General features: G+C 43.2%; 1 protein-coding gene across 1 annotated transcript in view; it reads left to right on the top strand.

The window, feature by feature from the left end:
* The window catches only part of sdc3 (syndecan 3), a gene marked incomplete at its 5' end in the record, with an annotated part of 48,781 nt that overhangs the window by 31,323 nt on the left and 10,578 nt on the right, over nt 1-6,880 (top strand).

Here is a 6,880-nt window from a genome sequence, read left to right as displayed (position 1 = left end):
GACAGGGTCAGTACTTGGACGTGGAAGGGGCAGACCAAGCAGGCCTGGTGGGCATCCCTCCGATGGAGCCTTCTTTAGCCGCAAAAAGCTAACAATAACTGCTTCTTGCATGACGGCTCTCAGCCCCTGGAGGGAACCCGGTCTCCTGTATCAGGGTTCTCCAATAGGGAGGGTGTCGTTTCGCAAAGTGGTGTCCACAGATGCCTCCCTGAARGGTTGGGKAGYCCTGTGYGAYGGCACGGCGGTGRGTGGAACCTGGACTCCACAACAGTCCAAGCTCCACATAAACTGCCTAGAATTGTTAGCAGTCCTGTTAGCACTGAAACCTTTTTGTCCAGTTCTGGAGAATCATCATCTCCTAATCAGAACGGACAACACAGCAGTGGTCTCTTATATAAACAGAYAAGGGGGGACTCGGTCCCTTCCCCTGCTGAACCTGTCTTACACTCTTTTACAGTGGAGCAGTGTTCATTTCCTGTCTATCAGAGCCATTCATGTTCCGGGGAGACTGAACCTAGGTCCAGACCTCCTCTCCAGGGGCGGACCTCTAGCAAAGGAGTGGAGGCTGCATCCCACTGTGGTGGCCCAGATTTGGGTTTTGTTTGGCAAAGCGACAGTAGACCTGTTTGCCTCCAGAGCAAACACACACTGTTCTCTGTTCTGTTTCCATGACAGAGCAGAGCGCTCCTCTGTGAGTGGACGCCCTAGCTCATCCTTGGCCCGATGTACTTCTGTATGCGTTTCCCCCAGTGGAAATGATACCACTTGTACTAGAGAGGGTGYGYGGACAGAGCCTGTCTTTGATCCTAGTGGCACTCCGCTGGCCAGCGAAGTCTTGGTAYGCCAAGATAATCAGCTTGCTAGCAGCTCAACCCTGGCAACTTCCGGTTCAACGAGGTCTCCTCTCTCAGGCAGAGGGGGAGATTTTTCACCCACACCCAGAACTATGGAAGCTGCATGCTTACCTGCTGAAAGGTCCAGCTTATTAGCCAAAGGCCTTYCTCCAGCAGTAATAGCAACTATCCAAAATGCAAGAGCTTCATCCACTAGAGGATTATATTCCTATAAGTGGCAAGCTTTTGAGCGATGGTGTAAGAACGGGCACCTGGACCCTTTTCAGTGTGCAATAGGAGATGTTTTTTACATTTCTTCAGGAGCTACTGGATAAAGGGCTTTCCTTCTCCACAATTAAAGTCTACTTAGCAGCCATTTCTGCCTGCCATGTAGGTTTTGATGGAGTCACACCTGGTGCTTGTCCTTTAGCTGTGCGTTTTCTGAAAGGGGTTCGTAAGCTACGACCTGCTATTAAACTCAGTATTCCCTCTTGAGACCTCACTGTGGTTCTTGAGGCTCTCTGCGACCCTCCATTTGAGCCTCTAGAGTCTGTAGAGTTGAAGTTTCTTTCATATAAGACATTTGTGCCGTGGCCAGCTGGGCCTCACCAAACACATTTGCACGATTTTACAGCCTGGATGTAACAGCCCCTTCGGTGGCTCATTCTGTACTTTCTGCCGGGTCCAAAGCTCTGCATTAGTACAGTACTTACTCAGGCACACTACTTAACTCAGGTCTGATACTGCTCTGCGGGGTGCTTTGACAAGTCCCATACACAACTGTGTGTTGTACTGAGTGAAATGACTGAAAAGGAACGTAAGGTTACGAATATAACCACGGTTCCTTGAAGGAATGGAATGAAGTACAACACCTTGTTGGCCCCGCATCACAAAGGCTCRGTGAAGGGCGGTATCTAACTGAGTAATGACGCTGGTGACTCCGAACTTATAGGGTGAAGGCAGAGCCTGTCACCCGACGTTCAACGTCTCCACGTCACCGGTCTAAAGACGTGRTTAGAGGTGGCTTCAGCCAGGCGCGTGTGTCCCGTATACAACTGTGTGTTGCACTTTGTTCCATTTCGTCAAGGAACCGTGRTTATATTCATAACCTTACGTTTTTTCCTGAGATGGAGTTACAGATTTCAGCACAAAAGCTCATTTTTCCCTCTATTTAACTATTCAAGAGCCCAAACACACAATTAGTGGCTTTCTGGTGAACATATTTGGGCATAAACGAACATATAATTACATTTTAATCAGATAGAAACTAAAAAAAAAAATGCAACCAGGAGGAGGAGGAAGTCTGTGGTGGACCTTCTAGTGATCAAAACACCAAAAAAAAAAAAAACTTTGTTTCTGCGCAGTTAAATGTGTAAAATCAGCAAATGTTTGAAAGTTGAACATATTGAATTCATAACTTCAGAAAAAATAAAAGGTTAGTTGTTTGTTTAGCTGCTTCCTTCAGCTCAGACTGCATGCAAAAAGCCAACGTCGGCACCTTGACGTCAGCCTTTCTGTGGATTGTGGTTTTGTGCCTTCAAATATGGTATTTACTTTTTTTTTAGCCCAACAGAGCAGCTTKTGTGTGTTTCAAATTGAAACCCTTCGAAGGAAAAGCCTCACTTACGTAAAAAGAGTATATAAAAATCCTTTGCTGGTCTATTGAACAATTTAGAGTTGAACGGAAGCAGAAATCTGTAAAAGCAGCAGGTTAGCTGGAAAATGTTCGGTCTGTTTAACTGAAAAATGATGAGAAAGTATCATGAATCAAAATAAAGTACCTCCTCCAGACCATAATGTCTCCAACACAACGTCACATTTCTGGTTCCTCCTTAAATTATTTTTGTGGAAAAACCTATGAGAGTTTTGTTAAAAGCAGAATTACAGTATTTTGTTGCAGTTTACGGTGTTTCTGGCTTGTTATTTTTCACACTGCAGCAGATCTGAGATATGATACATATGTTTAGTTATTTTGTTTTTACAGATCTATGTTTGGAGTTKCCCTCCATGTTTCTTACTTGATTGGCGTACCACAAAGCAGTCATTATAGACAACTAACATGGTATTTTTTTCTCTAAACACAGGGTTGACTTTAAGAAGCTTTGACATGTCGACTGTCTGCTTTAAGATTCAAAAACAAATAATTAAGGGCAAAATTAACAAAACCCCAAACCAGGAGTCTGCAACCTGCAGCTCTGGGGCCAAACRTGTCTCTTTGATGCCTCTGCAGCGGCTCTTTGAAGCTTTGACCAAAGCTAACGTGAGATTACATTTTTTGTCTTTTATACTCACAACAGAAAAGTCGAGCTTTAGCAGTTTTCCTGCCAGTTTGCAAATATGTGATCAAAAATACATAGAGTGAAACTTTAGATTGAAGGTTATTTTGTGACCAATTAACTGAATTTTAGATGCCCACCTATATTTTTATACTTTGTGATTAATTGTAACCATTTACTTTAAACAGAGTCATTAAGTCTCTATTTAGTTTTAGTGTTTGTTTCTATAACTTACTTCCTGGTTTACTATGACACCATATTCAGGGTGGGGCTTGACTTTGGTCCAAAGCAGTGAGTGAGCWTTTTCCTGWATCTGAGTTATATGTTAATGTKTGGTAAACTCYACATGTCTGAAATTAAATAAACATGTTTTCTGACAAGATCATGCTAGTTGATCACTTCAGTAATCCAACTTCCAGCCTCAAAGTATGATCTTTTTCTCAACTCCATCATAATTACCTTWAAGRACCTTTAAAACTAGACTAGATAATATTTARAAACAAAAACATGCTTGCTTAGTACAATTGCAGTTTTTATGAAATTTGGTAWAAACTATATAAAGTGTTTTGTTTACATTAAGAAGGTCTTTTCTTTTACCCTAAAGTGTAAAAATAATAATAAATATTGAAATTTGCAATATATTTTTAATTTTGTGATGTTACCCCAACTATCTGGAATGACCGCCCTTTGGCCCATAGACCACCAGTTGACAATCACAGTTATAGCATTTTGGGTCACATTTTATTAGTGAACCAAGGAGCAGAAATGCTCTTGTGATTGTAAAAGTTGCAGAGCCCTGCCCTAAACAAACATTTGGAAAAGTTTTAGCATCATAAATCATTATTTTCRAAATGAAATAGGTTGATGTTTTTAAAAGTGAGATTCTGAGGAAAGGTTAACAGTTAATATCTTACTTGTTGTAGATAGCTCTTTAAATGTCTTCAGTTTGAAGAAAAGGGTTMAATCTGACAGGATTGATGAGCTAAYGGTTAGTCTGAGCAGATCCAAGTCAACAGGTAAGATATTTTGTTCACAGCTTTTCCACAGACCTTTGCTTTAAAAGATAATAACTGAGCGAATAAGAACTGCTTTAACTGATTGTTCTGCGTCCCGTGGTTTGAGTTTTCTCTTTGCACAGTATGATACGGGTACAAAGTGCACGCATGCGGTGACGATGTCGGCTGACCCCCGTGAGACGAGAAAAGCCTCCGAKTGCTGGAGGGAGTGTTAAATATCACAGCGATCTGGGATTGAGGTCATGAGGAMAAAAAACGGAGGGATGAATGAGGAAGAGGAGGAGGAGGGATYGGGCTCACGGGAGAACTGAAAAGCYGAGGTCATTCACTTCAGAGATTCATCACCCTCCCCTCGACGAGCGAGCGCACGATTACCCCCTGACCGACTCCCGCCGAGCTCGGCAGGCGGAGGCTTTCCCCTCGCAGGCCTGCAACAAATTCGCCTGGATTAAGGTGGAGCAAGACGATGCTCCACGGAGGCCTGAAACTCAGATTATCATCAATCAGTCGAGCTTTTTATGAAGTAAATTAAAATTCCTGAAATGTAACTTTACTTTAAAAAAGTTTGAATTCTAGTTGCGCGTGACTCAAAGCGTCTCCCTCGCTCTGTGGTTCTGCCTATAATCATCTCAGCCTCGTCAACTTTTAGGTGGATTACCATGAATTTTCGGCGCAGACGCTCAAACTCCCACCAGGATTCACTGTCAGCATCTTTGTTAATTGCCTAACATTTCATCTTCCCCCTCATCAGAGCACAATTATAGCTTTTCAAATACTTTGAGTCCCGAACAAATGCAGCTCTGTCGGCGGCGCCTCGGTGCTGCGAGGACGGCTGAGGACTCTCCTCTTGTTGAATTAGCTGCTTGATTAACTGATTGATTACCTGTTTAGAGAGGAAATATGGCCGACATGCTTATGTTCCAGCCTCTTGAATCCTTGTTTTTATGGAGGTTGTCGACAAAAAGAACTGCTGTTTCAATTAGGAGCTTTTGGTTTGTTTAGCTTCCAGACTTGTGTCAGGCAGGAGTTTCGTTTTACTGCCGTTTGCTTTTTATTACTCTGGTTTTGAGGTCTATCTTGTCCTTGCATTGCCAAAGCAAGAGCTGTGTCCACGTCCTCAGCAAGTTGATCTAGTTCGTGGCGTTCATCAGGCARGTGTCTGGTTTGGAAACCTGAGGGATTCGACTCTGCTTTTTGCAAAGGATGCAGTTCTGTTGGACATGGCTCCATCAATCCACTACCCACTCATTGTTCCAGAGTCGAGTTGCGGGGGCAGCAGCTTGAGCAGGGAGACTCAAGACCTCTCCTTCCACAGCCACCTCTTCCAGCTCTTCTGGGTGGACTCCAAGGTGTTCCCAGGCCTGCCGAGAGACATAGTCTAGTTTCCGGCGTGTCCCCCTAGGAAAGCATTCAGGGGACACCCTAGACGAACCACCTCAACGGGGTCTTGATGCAGCAGCTCTACTTTGAGTCTCTCCTGGACAACTGACCTGTGTTTCTATCTCTATTTTGCAGAGAAAACGCATTTCGACCTCTTTTATCCGTGAACTATTTGTTTCAGTCACTACCCAGAGTTCGTGGCCATAGATGAGGGTAGGAACATAGACCAGGCAGAACCTCACCCCCAACCCGACAAGAGCAATGGTTCTCTACCAGAAAACGGTGGAACGCCTCCTGCAGGTCAAGCCTCTTCTTTAGAGTTTAAATATCTAGAAGTCTTGATCGTGAGTGATCTACGGAGCAGGAGTCAGATCGATGGATTGTCTAAGTGTGTCGCTTTGGCCTGTTGTGTCGAAGAAACTGAGTCAAAAGGAAAAAACCTCTAATTACTGGTCTGTCTACATTCCTCACCTATCATCCTGGTTTTGTGTTTCTCGGCTGTGGAACACCCTGCCTCCTCATCTGAGGGCTCCACAGACTGTGGCATGTTTCAAAACAGGCTTAAAAATCATTTTACTTAATGTTTTTAATGATTTCCCTTTAATTAATGTGTTTTGCTCTTATTTTTTATGTGAAATCTGTATTTTATGGTCTTTTATTTGTTGCTGTTTTATATAGATTGCTTTATTGATTGTGGCACTTTGAGATTTGCGTTATAAATAAAATGTATTATTGTTATCTTGATTAAAAAAACAGATATTGGCTACAAGCATGAGCGTCCTCTGTATGGTTCAGCCTCAGAGATACAGTGGTTTGGGAACAACTTAGTACCCCCCAGGCGAAGCTGGAGAGCATTTCAGGGGAGTGGGACATCTGTGTTTCCCTCCTAAACCTGTTGCCTCCACCAGCCGACTGATATGCAGCATAAAATGGATGTTTTTTATTACCCAAATCAGCTAGCTGCTTCGGCTGCTGCTGTTTGCTCTTGCAAATAACTGCATTAATCTATGTAAATAACCGTATCATGCAAACACGTGTAAATACTTGAATACACATGAAATCACAAAGTCTGTCATGCAAAATATCAGTCCTGAGAGACTGCACCTGTTAACGAGCTCGATTCCTTTAAAACCACACCTTTTTGGTTTAAAGTCCACATTAAAAATGATATGTAAAAAAAAAATTAATGTTTCCTTCTTTAGTCTCTGATGTGTGGGTAAAAAAAAGAAGAAGAAAACCCTGTCAAGTTCAGAAGTTAATTGCCGTGCCGTCCTTGGGTGCTTTGCAGTCTGAGCATCACTTCCATTTGATTCACAGAGACCAGCTAACCCTCTCGGCTCCCCCACACCCCCAACACACACACACACACACACAC

This window comes from Austrofundulus limnaeus, unplaced genomic scaffold, assembly GCF_001266775.1.
Source record: "Austrofundulus limnaeus strain Quisiro unplaced genomic scaffold, Austrofundulus_limnaeus-1.0 Scaffold32, whole genome shotgun sequence".
Taxonomy (NCBI): domain Eukaryota; kingdom Metazoa; phylum Chordata; class Actinopteri; order Cyprinodontiformes; family Rivulidae; genus Austrofundulus; species Austrofundulus limnaeus.
The sequence above is the reverse complement of the archived record's forward strand: the minus strand, read 5'-3'. Positions and strand labels throughout refer to the sequence as shown.